The 19,007-nt window shown below is 37.9% G+C and overlaps 1 pseudogene; it reads right to left on the reverse strand.

Moving 5' to 3' along the window:
- Positions 1 to 596: 596 nt before the first annotated feature.
- Positions 597 to 6,609, reverse strand: LOC101606519 (annotated as a pseudogene).
- Positions 6,610 to 19,007: the final 12,398 nt, after the last annotated feature.

Raw genomic sequence — 19,007 nt, forward strand, 5'->3', positions numbered from 1 at the left:
TGAGAAACTGGAAATAAAAGTAACATACTTAAATATAAGAAAGCCCATACATGATAAACCTATGGGCAATATCATGCTAAATGGGGAAAAACTCAAAGTATTCCCATTAAAATTAGGAACAAAGCCAAGGGTGTTCACTTTATGCACTCTTATTCAATATAGTTCTTGAGAGGTGGATCAGCAGTTAAAGGCACTTGCTTTCAAAGCCTGACAACCTGAGTTCAGGTCTCACATAAAGTCAGATACAAAAAGTGTTGCATGTATCTGGAGTTCATTTTCAGTAGCAGGAGGTCCTGGTGCCTTATCCCCTTCAATAGATAGATAGATAGATAGATAGATAGATAGATAGATAGATAGATAGATAGATATAGATATAGATATAGATAAAGATATAGATATAGATGTAGGTATAGATATAGATATATAAGCTCTGAGGTTTTAAAGTCAAAATGCTTTCTTGTACGGTCTTAAAATGACTCTTTCCCAATACAAGGCAGCTTTATGCTGTGCAAACATCAATTCTTGACAAATTACATTCTTCTGTCCTCCTTTGTACACCAGCTGCCAGGATCATCTTTAAAGATCTTTTTATTTATTTATTTTTCTTCATAACAACCCCAACATGCAGCTCACTAGCTGTCTAGGTTTGATGTACAGCCTAAATGTTTATTTAACACTGTCACCAGGAGCTCTGTGGTGGGTTCACACGCCTGAATGTTTTGAGCAAGTCCCCGTGTCTTCTGCACATCTCGGTGGATCCTGGAGAGGCAAGACTGGAGGCCCTCATCAGTCATTCTCATTCTTGCTGCAAGTCTCATAGCCCCTGTCGTCTTGTTTGCAGCACTTGGTCAGGGAAGGATGCCAATGTCAACACGAACACAAAACAGTGCAGAGCCACAGCCATTTGGTGGGGATGGCTTATACCCACAGCGTGGAATAGGCTTCCAATTGGTCACTGCACTTGCATTGGCAGAGCCAGTCCTCATCGCCCAGGAGGTCCCGGGGGTGTTCAGGCACCTGTCGATCTTGTGAATGCCTTTCAAGATGGTCTTCAGCGTGGCCTTCCAGTCGGTGGGGTGGTCCTGATCCTGGCCTCCCACAGCCGTGGCCAGAAGTATGAGTGCTGGCCGCAGGCTCAGCGCCAGCAGCAGGGCCCAGGCATGCTTACCACGCTCTGTCCTCTGGGTCCTTAGGTTGCTGGGTCTGCTGGGACTCCAGTGACTCCACCAAGGCTGGCTTCATGCCCATGCCTTCTTCCCAGACTCCCACTGCGTTCTGCGAGCAGCCTCAGGAGGCAGCTAAAAATATTAAAAAAAATAAAAATAAAGAAATATAGTACATTAAATCTTTGCTGGAGCAGTAAGGCAAGAGAAAGAAAAAAACATAGATATAAATAGGAAGGAAGAAATCAGATTATCCATACTTGCAGATGTGATTCTGTGCATTAGACCCAAAAACTCCATCAGAAAACTGTTAGAACTGACACACACTTCCAGTGAAGTAGCAAGGCACAAAATTAACATAGAAATCAGTAGCCCTCTTATATAGTAACAAATATAATGCTGAGGATGAGATCAGGGGAAAAATTTCATTCATACTTGACTCAAAAAAGGTAAATAAAATCTTGAAATAAGACTAATGAAAGAAATGAAAAACCTCTACAATGAAAAAAATTGAAACAGTCAAGGCAGAAGTTGAAGACACTAGTAGGTGGAAAGACCTTCCATGCTCACAGATTCGAAGAATCAGTATTGTGAAATTACTATCCTACCAAAGTGTTCTACAGATTTAATGCATTCCCTGTGAAAATTTCAATGGCATTCTTCACTGGAATATAAAAATCAATCTTAAAACTCACATGGGAGCACAAAAGACCTCGGATAGCCACAAAAATAAAACTGGAGAGATCACCATGCCTGATTTTATGGTATATTATGCAACCACTGTAGCAAACACGGAATGGACGGGTGCAAGAACATACAACTAGATCAACGGAACAGACTAGAAGACCCAACTATAAACCCATGCATCTACTGACATCTGATATTTGTCAAAAATACAAAATTAAAAAAAAAACTCACTGGAGAAAATGTAACCTCTTTAGAAAATTGTGGGGAAAGTGAATAAATATGTCTATAAGAATGAAACTAGATCCTTATCTCTCTTCACACAGGAGATCAATCAAAGTCCTTAACGTCACACCTGACACTATGAAAGTACTGGAGGAAAAGGGTGGGGAAATGCTTCAAGATCTAGGTACAGGTTAGGACTTTGCTCAGAAAAAAAAGTTAATGATCAACAAATGAGATCTCGTGAAATTTAAAAGCTTTTGTGTAGCAAAGGAAACTGTTAATTCAGCTAACAGAATGGAGAAAATCATTGCCAGGTATACATTTGACAGAGGATTAATATCTAGGATACACAAAGAACTCAAAAGTAAACAATAAGAAATCAAACAACCCAATCAAAGAAAACGTTGTGGACTAAGTAGAGATTTCTCAAAATAAGAAATGCAAATAGCCAATAAGTATTTTTAAAAGTGTTCAACATCTTTCACCATCAGAGAATAATGTTGCTTCCAGAAACCATGTTATTATAGCAAAATTTTGAAATGGCTAAGATGTTTAAACTTTCCATCATGGCTTTCATTAGTCTAATATGGCTTTTACTCTTTTATTGTCTGTTAATATAAGCCTTGGAGTTCATATACATTTTTTGGTTTTTACTCTCTTATTGTCTTATTGTCTTTTATAACCCTTGTAGTTTATATATTTTCAGATCTGAATAACTGTAACTACCATACTGACATGACTTTTCACTATATTAATATCTTTAGCTTGATTATAGTTAAAGTTAACACAGAAATCAGTAGCCCTCTTATATAGTAACATATATAATGCTGAGGATGAGATCAGGGGAAAGATGTGAACCTAATTGGCCCTTTTTCTTACATCCAAGTGCTTGATACTGACCAGCAATAACTATTAAATTATTGATGAGCAAATTTTGTTCTGAAATTCAATTACTGAGATATGGATTTTTCAATTTGTGAATTCAAAGATGGTCTACCTTTAGATTAAAATGTTGTCATATTCACACCTTAAGCTTTGTTGCTTTCTTCCTATAATATGCACAAATATTGCCAAGACTAATTAATGAACTTACTGTGGTAAGCTTGTTCACATTTGACATTTAAGACTTAACATTTTTATTTGTAAACATTATTTATTTATTTGGGAGACAGAGGAAGAGAAAGAGAGAAATAGAGAGGAATGAGAGAGAGAGAGAGAGAGAGAGAGAGAGAGAGAGAGAGAGAGAGAGAGAGAATAGGTGCACCAGAGCCTCCAGCCACTGCAAATGAACTTTGGACACATGTGCCACCTTGTACATCTGACTTTTTTGGGTCCTGGCAAATTGAGCCTGGGTACCTATGCTTCTCAGGCAAGCACCATAACCATAACCACTGAGAAATCTCTCCAGCCCTTTAACATTTATTTTTAAAATATAAGAGCTGCTGCTTTAGAGCCATGGAAATGAAAAGAGTTGAATTTAGTAACCAAATGCTGAAACATTTTTGACTCTTGAATTATAAACAGGAGTCATCCTCCTTTCAACAGTTTGCTAGCATCTACCGCTGAAGACTTGACAGATTGTTAGACAAGTTTACAATTAGGGAGGAAGAAGTAATAAATACCATCCCAGCTCACACACAAACACATGTCCTCCACACTTCCTCTATCTTCTAAGTAATCCAAATTTTCAAAATAAAAAAAAAACATGAATATTAAAAGAATATACTTTCTTCAAAAGATTTCATAACTTTAAATTCATAAACTTGTAAAAGGACATACTTTTAAATACAATTAGGCTGCTGACTACTAACATGGCAGAATTCAATGATGTAGCCCTCTAACTAAAAAAGCCATTACCAGACCTTTTAAAATAACGCTTTCATAACATGGACACTCTAAAGCCCTGGCATAACTCAGATAACTCAGATAATGCCCTCTAACACTATTTTGTCACCTAACCTTGATGTTTTCCTTCATTTTCATAGGTATATATGTGTTACTGTGTTTTAGAGATACTATTTAAAAATACATAACTGTGAAAGTTTTTGTACTACAAATCTTACCTCTTACTTATTCAATATTATAAGTGTGAACTCTATAGACATGGTGGATGGAAATGGCTTAAAATTCCTGAATTAATACCATGTAAAGTTACTCCAAACTGACCTACATAACTATGCACTAAATGATCATTACTTTAAAACTTTAAATTTGGGGGCAGTTTGCTACTGTGATGATTTAAGTGAATGTCCTCTATTAAATCATGTGTTTTGAATACTTGGTCCCCAGCTCATCTCAATTGGGATAAGCAGTGGGACTTTTGGAAGTAAGAGACTTGCTGGGTGAGGTGTGTATCTGGGAACAGGCTCTGCGTAATATAGCCCACCTCTATGGCCAGTACTCAGACAAGTCTTCCCACTGCTTTATAGGTGCAACGTCCACCTGGCTGTTGGCACTTGCCATTCTTTCCCCAGCATTATTAAACTTCCCCTCAAAATTGTAAGCCAAAATAAACCCTTTCATTTCATAAGATACTAGTGGCTAGGTGTTTTGTCCCAGCCACAAGAAGGTAATTGCAACAGTTACTCTGAAATAAATAACCATGACAACATGTTGCTACACATTTTTTTTTCCTACTAATTGTGTACACAGTGTGTATATAGCCATGTTGGTACCATCATTAGCCTCCTCCCTGTCTTCCCTGCTCCACATGGAACTTCCTCATTGGGGAATGTGGGTCATGCATTGTGGGGTTAGCATCAGTTACGGGTAAGAGGCAATGTCTTTGCACCTAATTTCCCAACATGTGGCTCTAACAATCTCCCCCCGCCCCCCACCGCAAATTTCTCTGAGCCATGTTGGGTTCTTTTAGGTCTACTTCAGTGATGAGGTCATGGGAGCCTCCATGTCTCTGGATATCTGGTGTGGTAGGAGGTGAGTGTTTTATTTAATATTGAATAATGACACCAGAACGTGCTTATCTTATTTACTGTTGCAAGAATTAAAAAAAAAAATCTTTCACCTTCTTTTGTGATTTCTACTTCCATTCTATTTTTTCATACCTCCCATTGATAGATTAACATTTTTTTCTCCTTTATTGCATGTTCCCTTTCCATACATAGATCCTAGCTTTAAAACTTCAGAAGTGTATGTAGGTTGGCATTAGTGTCAGTAGGGGGCAGGAAGCTAGAAAAGGACCAGAAGGGAGGAGGGGGCTTAAAGAGAGGGCGTGAAGGAACACATGTAACATGAAAACAGAGAAGTGGAAAACTTGTAGTGGAAAGGTTTAAGCAAGAATAGGGTTGGACAGCTGGGCATGGTGGTGCATACCCTTAATCCCAGCACTTGGGAGGCAGAGGCAGGAGGATCACCATGAGTTCAAGGCTACCCTGAGATTGCATAGTGAATTCCAGGTCAGCCTGAGGTAGATTGAGACCATGCCTCCAAACTCCCACCCCCAAAGTGGAGTTGGAGATGCAGCTGTAGTAGAGAGGGGATGTTAACCAAAATGTAAAACTTGTGGAAAACCCATATGAAAATCTACTCCTTGATAACTAATTTAAAAATGTAATTTCTCAGGCTGGAGAGATGGGGAAGTGGTAAGGCGCTTTCCTGATGTGCCTAAGGACTTGGGTTCAATTCCCCAGTATCTACATAAAACCAGATGTACAAAGTGGTTCATGTATCTGAAGTTCATTTGCAGTGGCTAGAGGCCCTGGTGTGCCCATTTTGGTTCTATCATCTATCTATCTATCTATCTATCTATCTATCTATCTATCTATCTATCTAACTATCTATCTATCTATCATCTATCTATCTATCTATCTATCATCTATCTATCTATCTATCTATCTATCTATCTATCTATCTATCTATCTGCCTTTTCTCTCTCAAATAAATAAAGTCTTTTAAATGTTTTTAAAATTAATTTCTTAAAAAAAGAGTTGAAATGGAAGGGACCTGCATTGGAACATAATGTTGGCCCCAGAAGCCATGGGTTATTATAAAAACGTCCCAATACCAGGGTTGGGCTATCTACTAGTGAGTCAGGGAGAGCCCTGAGAACCCAAGACGAAGCTGTCAATTGCCATAGCTATTAGTTGCCCATCCGAGCTAGATGAAATGGCTCTACTGCTGATGGCGCCACTTGCTTCAGTACATAACACCGGGAAATCAAGCTGGGGTTGAGCTGGGAGCTTCCTCCCTGTGGACTATTCCCATAGAGCCAGGGGAAAGAAAAGTCCTCAGTCAATCTACTAACCACGATTGGTTCATACACACTGTGACCTCACAGGTGAGAGAGGTGAACAGCACATGCGTAAGGCCCCGACTGGACTTGAGCAGTGCGATATAAGGAGCTCTTCACGGAAGACTTGCTGTGCTGAGATGTAACCCACCACCTGCCCTTCATTGTTGTGCTAGTTTTCGATTTTTGGTTGATTTCACTTTTAAAAATGTATTTAGCATCATATTTGGCGTTGATTTCTGCAGCGTGTGCATTGATAGGACAGTGCATGCAGACTTGCACACCCCTCATCGATTGCTGTGGATGCCCACATAGAGCATAAGCGTCCTTTTCTATCTTTTTTCCACACTATTCCCCTGAGACAGAGTCTCTCACTGGACAGGGACCTTCCACTGTTCAGTGACACTGGCTGACCAGTGATCCTCAGTGATTCTCCTGTCTCTTCCTCACTAAGGACTAGGGTTACAGGCACCTCCCTTACTCTTGGCTTGTGGATTTTGGGAATGGATCTGAAGTCCAGAGGGAGGAAGCTTCCAGCTCAACTCTAGCTTGATTTCCCAGTACTGTGTACTGAAACAAGTGGTGTCATCAGCAATAGAGCCATTTCATCTAGCGCTGATGGGCAACCAATCGCCATGGCAACACTTGAACAACAAGTGCTCTTACTCACTGAGACCATCTGCAAAATCCCATGATAATATTTTACCTGGGGGCAAATTAAGCTACAAATAGAAGGAGAAAATAAAAGAAAGATATGGAAGAAAGATTATCTTGAAAGTCATAGGGTTTGAATTTTTGTGGTGGGAAAGTCCTTATCTGGAACTTTTGTGTCTCACTCTGTTTTAAATTTCTGTATTAACAAACTTTGTACATTTGGCAATATACCATGATCATAATACCTTCACCCTTCCATCCCTTTTCCACTACCAACTCCCTCTTCCACTGAATCCCTTATTCTTTTCAACTAGTCTGTTTTCTATTTCGATGTCATCATTATTTTCCTGCAAGACTTTCCTGAAAATCTTGTAGCATCAGCTGCCATGAAGCCATGAATGCCATGGCCATTTTGTGTCTGGATAAATGGTACTACAAAGCACCCTCCCTTTCCTTTAGCTCTTACATTCTCTCTACACCTCTTCTGCAATGGCCCCTGAGCCTTGAAGGGTGTGGTAGAGATGTCTCACTTAGTGCTGAACACACCACTGTCATTTCTTCTCAGCAGTTTGATGACTTTTGAATCTCCCCAGTGGTCACCATCATCTAAAAATAAAAGCTATGTATGTCCAATGTGTGAGCTTGCAATCACAGCTTCAGGCCATTTTGTAAGAACTAAAATGCTGGGAGAGGGGCTGAAAAGATGGCTTAACAGTCACGGAGCATGCCTGCAAAGCCAAAGGACCTTGGTTCGATTCCCCAGTATCCATGTAAGCCAAATGCACAAGGCAGTTCATGTGTCTGGAGTTTGTTTGCAATGGCTGGAAGCCCTGGTGTGTTCATTCTCTGTCTCTCTCTCTCTCTCTCTCACTCACTCTGCCTCTTTCCCTCTCTCAAATCAATAAATAAACATAAAATATTTAAAATCCTGGGAGTCATATGTCCCTCACAGATGCTTCTTAGTTAGCAAACTAATAGATCATTTCTCCCATAATTTGGGCTTTGATTTTTCTGGACTTTGACTTTTCTAACAGCCAAGTACAGAATTAAATGTAGAAATCAGTCATATGTAGGTTTCTGAGGAATGACAACATATTTAGATACCATTTAAGTTATATTAAGAGTGCAAAGTCATTTTATAATACCTGTTAATCTCTTTAAACTTGGGATTCAATGCGTTCAACAAAAGACAAGTGAGAATTTAAGAATGGCATTTTTTCATAGTAGACAAGAAGGGAAGCTTCTGTCAAAAGACATAAAACTGGGGTTTATGGAACTTTACAGACTATAAGTAAGACTTTTATGCTCAGAGAACTGAATCATATTTATTTCTTATTTTAATTTCAGAGAATGTGTTGAGGGAAAATAATGTCCAGCATTGTTCTGATGTAGGAGAGGTAAAGGCACGGATACAGAGTAGAAAGGCCTAGAATTCAATGTCACTGAAATCTTTTTACCCTGGGGAGAAAATTAATTTTAACAGCAGTGAGGATATTCTAATTAAAACAGTGACCCATTGGCAAACAATCTCCTCTTAAAAGGAGTCCAGGTAAGGCTCTGGAAATCCTACCATCGTCCCTGGCATTTAAGGCCCTACCAATATTTATTTCATCTTTTGAATGCTTGGACTAAATGGAATTCACAAGATTGTTGAATTGAAGCCATATATCTAAACAAAAACTGGTACTGGCACGAGGATATAAACACAGAGGAGTTTTACATCCATCTTATTTGGGAATTCCATAAAGACAAGAAGAGCAATGTCATGCATCTGACCTGATAGGGAGTCGTGCATTCTCCTAACAGAGCCTAGGTCCTCAGCCTTGATGACATGGAGCTGAAGGAGGAAAATTCAAGCTCCTGATCACAAGGAATGCCCAGTATCATAAAATGAAAAGCCGTCACTGGCTGGCCTCCAGCAGGGTGGAACAGGACAGAGCTACAGTACAGCACCCATTGCAGAAGCTTCCCCACTGAGGACCCATCCCACTTCTGGAACCACAGCACCTGAGGAACTTAATGAGCCTTGAAAGCTAAGGTCCCCAGCCGGATCCCAGCCTCCTGCTGAGCCTCAATTGCACATGGAGCTTCTTCCTGCAGCAACTCTGCACCTTGATGGGATGACCATTCTCTGCTATGGTGAGGAAATTGATTGGGTTCCCTCCAAAGAAGTGGTCCTCATGAGATATTCACTCTTCTATGGAGATAGCAACTGTAGTGCAAGGAACCAAGGCATTTCTGGATGAATCAGTTACTTTTCTGCTACTGTGACCACAGTATATGACAGAAGCAACTTAAGGGAAAAAGGTTCCACTTTGCTCAGGTCAGAGGGTTAGTCTGCCATGAAGGTAGAGGTGGGGGCCAAACAGAGCAGCTCATGCAAGGCAGCTGGGAGACAGAAAGGGGAATCTCACATTCAGCTTTCTCCTTTGTCACTTTCCATTCTGTCCTGACTCCCTTTCTCCCACCATGGGAGGAGGCCACCTTTGTTCAGGATGGTCATTAGTTTCTGTCAATGCTTTCTAGAAATGCCTTCACAGGCAGGCCCATAGGTCTGCCTTAGTAATCTCCTATGCAATTATACAATTAGCCATTGTGTGCAAAAAGCATTCTGAGAATAATGAGGCATAGCTTGGAAGTGTGCTGTGAGAGCCAGAGACACCTGGGGTCTAGAAGCCACCAGATGCCAGGAGAGGTTTGACACTGCTCCTCCCTTGGGACCTCCAGAGGGAGCCAACTCTGCATTGATGCCAGACTCTCACCTCCAGAACTCCAGAAGTATTTCTGTTCATTTCAGCTCCCTAATATGGTGATTTGTTCCAGCAACATTGGGAAAAGAATACTGTTACACAGCATTCCACATAATATTTCGAATTCTAGGCATACATTCATTCACCAAAGGTCCTAGGAATCTTGGATAAAATTTGAATTTGAAAATGTCCTGGTAAATGTGTGGCTGTAAGAGTAAGGGGACTGAGTGACTCTTTCAATTGACACTACTCACTTACCGTAAGGATCAGCAGTGGATATTTTGCAGAGGAGATGGTTGATGAGAAATGTATGCCTATGGGCCCACAGAAATAAATAGGTGAAAAAAAAAAGACATAAAGGTAGAAGAGGGACTAGATGAGTGGAAGAAGGGATTCAGTGAAAGGGGAACAGGTTAATTGGAGGAGATTATGATAAATATACATGTGTTTAAAGACTGTTAATAAAAATTTAAAAATTAGAAAAAAAATAATCACTTTACTCTATGTTCTCCTTTAGATAACTCAGGAAATGTTCCAGGAATAATTCAGTGACATATATCATGCACAATTATGTGAGACCAAATGAAATGCTTTGAAATGAACATGTGCATCCACTTGCACAAAAAAAACCTTAACTTTAAGTATTTTTTCTAGATTTTATTTGGAATCAGATTTCACTTTGCCAGTTTTTTCCATGAATTTTTGGTAAACACTGTTTCAAGATTTCTTTTAATGAATCAGCAGCTAAAACTCCACATTTCCCTCCTCTGAGATAATCTAGTTGACAATTTTTTCCCATTACTGTTATTGTGTTTTTGAACCAGACAAGAAACAAAAAAGAAACACATGTTAGTTATGTAAGAAATGAAACTCTGAAGCTGAGGAAGACCCCAATGTTTACTGTCAAATGGGAGAGTGAGGAAGAGGTTGTAGGTGAGCAAGAGAGAAAGAGAGAGAGAAGAAGAGAGTGCCAGAGAGCTACAAAGGAATTACAGCTCTTAGTGTGATTGTTAGAAAGTTGATGTAAAAAGAAATATAACAAAAAATGTTTTCACTGGGGTAAAAATATAGAGAAAAATGATAAAGGGTAGAGAGTAAGTCAACTAATGTTGGTAGAGGATACATTTAATACATTTGAATGAAGAATCATTGTTGGGTTCTGGTCAGTTTTTAACTTATTTATAACATAGATGTAAATATAAATGAACATAACTGAGGGCTACTTTTTTCAGCATGAATATATTAAAAACATAACTGATTGGGGGGAAGTACCATGAAGAAGCTTAGAGTTTCCTGAATAGTTTTAGTTTTGAATATTTTGTTTTCATTGATAAGTTACCTAACTGACCAATGCATACATGAGAATTGTCATACAAAAGATCACAAATTTCATATATTAATTGCTGAGAGATAAAATTATAAAAGGACAGATAGGAAAAGAAAATCAAAATTTCCAAAGGCTGATTCAGGCATCTGTGTATTTCCTAACATACCATAAACCTATTTTTCTTTTGCCATCACCATTTTTAAGTCAATATCAAAATGTAAGGAACTGGGAAATTATGTGAAAATGGCTGAGCTGGGTATATTGAACACTTCTACAAAATTATCTCACTGAGGACTGCTACAACGGACTGTTGGTAAGAAAAATATTGATATAATAGTTTTAAATATTGGTGGCATTCATTAATTCTGTTACATGAATTTGGCAAGAGAAGTACTGGTTGGAAATGGTTAGGTTGGCTCTGCTTTCGATGTTTAGCAAGACTGTCTTTGAACAATACTGGTGAGGACCTATTTTGCATTCATGAAAGAAACTCAGTTACACCGTATTGCAATATTCCTGACAATCAACCATCTGGTCTTAAGATTGTCTTAATAAAGAACAGAAGACCAAACAGAATACAATGCTTCTATTCATTATTGCCTAGTATTTTACTGCTATAGATAATTGAGTAGTGACGAGTATTTTGTATTACAAAGTCCTTCAATACTTTGCCCTCTTCCCAGGGAGAGACATGTGTCCATGAAACCTTATATGTTTTTTAGCCCATCACCAGAATCCTAAAGTGTTCTTGGCTAACAAGCTAAGAATTGTTATGGTAGAGTAATATCTGAAGTACTGCTTTAAAAATTTTTTTTTGTTCATTTATTTATTTCTTTGAGAGGGACAGAGAGGGAAAGAGGCAGATAAGAGAGAGAGAGAGAGAGAGAGAGAGAGAGAGAGAGAGAGAATGGGCATGCTAGGGCTTCCATCCACTGCAAACGAACTCCAGATGCGTGCACCCCCTTGTGCATCTGGCTAACGTGGGTCCTGGAGAATAGAGCCTTGAACCAGAGTCCTTAAGCTTCACAGGCAAGTGCTTAACTGCTAAGCCATCTCTCCAGCCCTGAAGTATTGCTTTGTTGAACTCTTACCTAACTAAATATCTTGGAGTGCAATGACTAGATAATATGGTAACCACTATGTTCTTTTCTGAATTACAGGTGCTATTTTACTATTCCTGTATCAGTGCTGGCTCATGCTTAGTGATATTTGGTATGACCAGTTCATTCTAAATTTAATACATTCTAAGAGGTGTTTTTCACTATATCAATATTGCTTGAATTTATATTTCCTTGGTGATGTTGAATGATTTTTTCATGTTTGTGCCCTATCTTTTTGATAATTACCTTTGCAAAACATTGTTTTCTTAAATTGGCTTATTTTTTTCTTATTGCATTTTGAAAATTCTTTATATAAGTCTAAATATATTGTTATTTTATTTTGTTTTTGAGGCAAGATCTCATCCTTCCCAGTCTGACCTTGAAATTATCCTATAGCCTAGGATGACTTTGACCCACCACTTCCCAAGTGCTAGAACTGCACATTGTACATCATTGTGCCCAATATGTGTTTCTGGAAGTGTAACATAAGACACTCTACATGCTAGGCAAGCAAATTTATTTTATGTATGTGATTAATATATATATATCCAGTATATAGCTTGATTTTTATTCTTCTTAGCATGTTTTTTGAAGAAAATAATTAATTTTGTGATAGTCAAATTCATTCATTTTTGCATTAATTTCTTATGGTTTTGGTGCTTGATAGACTTTTATTTACCAAAACAAGTCATAAGGATTTTACTTCTATGATTTCTTACCATGTGTTTAAGGTTTGTTTTCAGTCTATGATATATTTTAAGTTAATGTTTATATATGATAAAAATCATGACAGAATCTCAATTCTTTTTACACACATACACACAATCATTCTAGCATGACTTGTTGAAAATGTCTACTTTATCCTTTGAAATGCCTTTAAACTTTGTCAAAAATTAATTGGCCTTATGCATAGCTATGTATTTATGGAGTCTACTGTATGCTTTTGAGCTATTTATCTATCTTGTAACAGATTAACTTTGATGATTTTAAGTTTATAATAAATCTTGAAACTAAGAAATATGTTTCTTGGCTTTGTATTTGTCAGAGTTTTTTGTTTTTTTGTGTGGGGGTGTAGAGTAGCTGGGCTAGTTTTGGATTTGCAGGGGAATAGTAGAATATATATATTCCTGCTGTAACTTAATTTGGTTTGTGTTATATCAATAAATTGATGTGTGGAAAGCAAATATCTTACAATAATCAATTTTCCAGTTTGTGAACACCCTATATCTGTCAATTTATATAGGTCTTCTTCAATTTCAAGCAATATTTCACAGTTTTTTCATGCAGGTCTTCCACATCTTCTGCTGATATTTATCCTTTTGTATTTTTTATTTTTATTATGATTTGGATTGCTTATCCCTAGCATAAATAAACAGAAATTGGCTTTGTCTATTCATCTTCCATCTTTCAAACTTATTAAACTAACTATTATTGTGGTATCTTTTCAAACTTCCATTAAATTTTCTACATAAACAATTTTGACAATTCCAAATTGGTTATCTCTTTTCAATCTGGGCATCTTTTATTCAAGTGATATTGCAATGTCTAAGGATTATGGTAGAGTTTTGAATAATAGTTGAAAGAGTAAATGTTTTCACCATAAGAAAGGTATTTATTTAAGCTTTCCATAGCTGCCTTTGGAAAGCAAAATGATACCTGCTCTTATTCTTGGCATTAAGAATACCTTTCTTAGCTTTTCAAAGTGGACAACATAGATTAAGGTTGTCATGTGGACCTAATAAAATTACAGGGGTCTTTATAAGAGAGAAATAGGAAGGTTACAGTAAAAAAAAAAAAAATGAACTGTAATAAGAGACACAAAAGTAGTTCAGGTATTGGCAGACCTTGAGCCAGAAAATGAGGGATGCCTCTGGAGTGCAGTAAAGGTAAGAGATTTGATTTTCCACTGGTACCTCCACAGTCCTGACAACTTGGTTTAACTTCTGACCTCCAGAACCCTAAGATGATTCTTTTCTGTTGGTAAAATCCACAGCATTTGTTAAAGTAGTGAGAGAAAGCTGATGCAGTACCTTTTATCAAGTGGAGGATGTTCCTTTGTACTTGGTAATAGGACATTACCCTTTGTATTTATTGTCTTTCTTATTAGTTAAAAAAAAAATACCCTGAAGATATTGGTGTATTTCCCTCCTGTGCTTTTGCTTTGTGATAGCAAACTGTCAATTGTTTATGTGAATCTGCATAGAATTAATATGTTTTCTCACCTAATAATTAATAGAACTTCTCAAGTATCTATCTGGGCCTGGAGTTTTCTCTTTAAATTCAGTATTCCAAATATAGTAATATTCAGATTTTTCTTGCTGAAAATTGGTAGATTATATCGTAAGGGATTTGTCCATTTTACTTAAGTTATCAAACTTCAAGCCTGGGGAGTAATACTATTTTTCTTTTTCATTAATTCACTGAGAGGAGGAGTTTTTTTCTTTCTAATGAAAGTAGGAAAAAAACAAAACAAGTGATGCAATATCCAGGAGCAATATCAGCTAGAAATACACAATAGATTAATTTACCAAACTTTTAAATGCAGGTTGATGAAATTTTACTAGGACTTGAAAGCTCTTAGCAATACTGGACAATAATTTTAGCTGCGTATTAAAATTGAAGTTTGTCATTTCCATTCTGAAGTTTTTATGAGGCTTTATCTAAAGAAGCAATAACCATTGTTGGCAAAGTTTCATGATCCTCACAGAGAAGTGCTTTGATCAACATCATGATAACAAGAATATTGGCCTTCCTTTCTAAAGTCAATACTAGCACAGTCTCCCAAAAGTAATAAAAATAAAACATGAAGCTGGAACATACAGTGGAATGGCTGCGTGTGAATACTGAGAGTCACTGAACACATAAGCCAATCACCAGCCTTCTTCCTAATAACCAAACCCCACTGGAATGAGGAGAAGTGTTGGAGCCTGAGTGGCGTTCTTGCTTGAAGGGTAATCTTTCTTGCATCAGCTTGGACTTCAGGCTTACTCAACTTTAATGCTAGCCATCTGTTGGTTTTCAGTTAACCAAAATGTTTTTTTTAATTTATTTTACTTGATTTGGATTCTTTTTGTGCACCAAATATCAAAGTTAGCACATAAATTTTACTCACTAGTGTCCCAACAATGAGAAGCTTATCATTTGAGTAAATATGTATTCTTGGTGCTCTATGTTATAGCTTAGAAATGAGGGACCTTGAGTCCAAGAATAGAAGGGCCCTTAGTCAACTTAATATAGGAGTATCTTGATCAATGCTTTTTAATACCTATTCTAAAAATTCCTCTCAAAGTTTTAGATTTTTTTCACAAAGCAAACCTTTCCCAATTTTTCAGTTGAAGTACGTATGTTAACTATTTTTTCACATGCTTACTTACTTGTAATTGTCTATAAACTATACTTATTAAATACCTGTGATGTACATTGCCTTTTGCTAGAACATGAAAAACTTTGTAGGAAGGCATAATCCATCCTGTATAAAAGCTTTCAGCTTAGTTAAGACCAGATATTTAAATAACTCACCATGAATTATGAAGTAAGTGCTCTCAGAAATGTGTATTTTATGAACTAAGGAAGATGAACTATGTAAATGACGTTTAGAATCATAATGTTAAGTAAAGTCCAGAAGATTAAATTATGACATTTTTAAGTAGTTTTTGAGGCAAGCCCAACAAACTGACCTTTTTATGAGAGAGAAAGAGCAAGAGAGAGAGAGAGAGAATTGATGCATCAGGGCCTCCAGCCACTATAATTGAACTCCAGACATGTGTGCCACCTTGTGCATGAGTCACCTTGTGTGTCTGGCATATGTGGGATCTAGGAAGTTGAACATGGGTCCTTAGGCTTCACGGGCAAGTATCTTAACCACTAAGCCATCACTTTAGTCCAAATTATGATATTTTTACAAAGCACCCAAAATAACAAAACAAAGTATTTAGGGATATTTTGAAGCCCATAGAGGTAATAGTGATGATAATGATGACTTTTGATGATGATGAAACTTTAGGTGAAAAAAACCCAGTAAGCTGGTTATCACTAAGAATGGAAAGATACCTAGGAACAACTCGAGTTTAGGTACTGTGTGATAACTGCAACAGGAGAGTCAAGTGTGCTACTGTATCTTTGTAACTTGTTGCCTGACTGTGTAGTTGATGTCAGTGTGTACTTTCATTTGCTTTATTTTTGATGAAGCAAATTTCACTTGCATAAAGAAATAAAAAGCTAGTAAAATATATCTCATGTTCCTATCATACAGCCTGAATGATCATTTGTGGAAAATGTCATTAATTTAATACTACATTCAATTTGTTCCCCTAATAACTTTGAAGCAAATCTCAGGCAACTATATTTAAGGTGTTTTATACATTTTGGTATGGATTTCTCAATGGAGAAAATTATATATGTGATAAAGCCTGAACCACAAACCTATTTTAACATGTTTGAAATTCAATCCATCTCCTTAAAATTGTCAAATGTCTTGTGTTTAAATTTACTTTATTATTTCATTCTAAAAGATTTTGTATAATTATTTTAAATCCAGGATCCAAACAGGAAAAAATATAATCTAAAAGTGGTATATCTACACAATGGAATTCTATACAGCAGTAAGAAAAAAAATGACACAATGAAATTTGAGGAAAAATGGTTGAACATGGAACAGATCTTTCTCAGTAAACTTACCCAATCATAGAAAAAAAAAATAAATCTCCACATAGTCTCACTCATTTACAGCACCTAACCTGAATCTACCCAAGATACCTTACATACCCAGCAAGCATCTCATGGACTAGGCAATAGGATGGATGGGGAGGAGGGGGAGGGCATCGAAGGGGTGGAAAATACTAATCTAGACCCAAAAGGCAATGGTTTCATAACATTCTACTTCCTAAAAGGCAGACCAAATGGCTGAACCTTCACAGGCCCTTACAGGAAACACCTGAACCACAAGACACTGGAGAGGGTAGGATGAAGTCTAACCTAAATCTTCTACATCTTTCCTCCCTCCCTCCCTCCCTCTCTCTCTCTCATCTCTCTAACTCTTTTATATTAGTTATCTTTTTCCTCATTTTCTTAGTGGGCACTGACCTGTAAATCCCAGTACCAGCATGGGGCTATCATCCACAATGATCTTTAGATTAGAGAAACTTACAAGATTTCCTAAAAGAATGACAGATTTCTGTCAGAGTACTTGATGACTCACCAAAGGTTAGTGGTAAGACCCTATTGCTGAAGACACCATATGCAGCTGACACGTAAAATGGAACAGCATGCCTGGAAGCCACAAGAGAGTCAGTCTTCAGATAGTCAGCATGTCTAGTGCCAGAAGGTGCTAGCTACATGGGCGATTGGGGGAAAATGACCAATATCTGTCCAAACAACTCATGGTCTAACCTATTTAGCAGCAAATAACCTGTTGTGATGTCCACACAAGTGCAATAGTGGTACACAGCCATGGTGGGGAACGAACTGCTCTTGATTTGGCTAACTGATCCCCTCAGTGGTATGGGACCCATAGCTGGAGCTCAAAAACAAGTCAGAACCATATCCAAACATTAGCCCACTCTCCAATATGAAGCTACCATCAATCATGGGCTACAAGAGGGCCGACACCTATTAATTTCTCTGTATAAAAAAAGTAAGGGTTGTCTCATTTGTCCTTGTGCTAACTTACTCTCCGTTGGAGAATCTGCTTCTCTTTTACAGATAGATGTAGATCCTAAGGAGAGTGCCACCCCATCATACCTCAAAAGGGCCCCTGCTGAAACTAAGAAAAATTGGTGAAACAAGCAAGGGTGCTGTTTTCCTGATGAACCGGATACCAGTACAAGGGGGAAGGAGACCAACAAGAGAAAAATCAACTCATACCAAATCAGAGAGCCAGAGCCTCAGAGGCCCCCAACACCTCATCACTGAAGCAGACCAAAAATGAACCCAACATGACTCAGGGAAATTTTGCGGAAGAGGGGGCGGAAAGAATGTCAGAGTCACATGTTGGGTCATGATATGCAGAGACATTTATCTTACCCACAACTGTGGGCTAACTACAGAATACATGACCCATATACCTCATCAAGGAGGGGCCAGGGGGAGGGGTTAGGACATGGGTGAGCCTAATAATGATACCAAACTGACTGTAGTTGCTGAATACAAAACTAATTAATAAAAAAATTAAAAAATAAAAGTTCTCTTGCATATTTCTCTTGCCTTCTGTCATTCCCTCTTTACTTTTATTTTTAGACAAAGTCTCACTGTAGCCCAGGGTGACCTAGAACTCATTCTGTAGCCCAGGCTGGCCTTGAGCTCACAATGAATCTCCTACCTCAGCTTCCCATGTGTTGAGATTAAAGTAATAAGCCACCACATCTAGTTCATATTTTTTTTCTTAAATTAAAAACTAGGGCTGGAGAGATGGCTTAGCAGTTAAGCGCTTGCCTGTGAAGCCTAAGGACCCCGGTTCGAGGCTCGGCTCCCCAGGTCCCACGTTAGCCAGATGCACAAGGGGGCGCACACGTCTGGAGTTCGTTTGCAGAGGCTGGAAGCCCTGGCGCGCCCATTCTCTCTCTCCCCCTCTATCTGTCTTTCTCTCTGTGTCTGTCGCTCTCAAATAAATAAATAAATAAATAAAAAACTAGACTTTATTTATTTATTTATTTATTTATTTTGTTTTTTTGAAATAGGGTCTCACTCTAGTCCATGCTGACCTGAAATTCACTATGTAGTCTCAGGGTGGCCTTGAACGCATGGCAATCCTCCTACCTCTACCTTCCAAGTGCTAGGATTAAAGGTGTGCACCACCATGCCCAGCTTTAGACTTTATTTTTTAATAGGTTTATAGCAAAGTTGAATTGATGGTGTAGATAT

This window comes from Jaculus jaculus, chromosome 6 (genome assembly GCF_020740685.1).
Source record: "Jaculus jaculus isolate mJacJac1 chromosome 6, mJacJac1.mat.Y.cur, whole genome shotgun sequence".
Taxonomy (NCBI): domain Eukaryota; kingdom Metazoa; phylum Chordata; class Mammalia; order Rodentia; family Dipodidae; genus Jaculus; species Jaculus jaculus.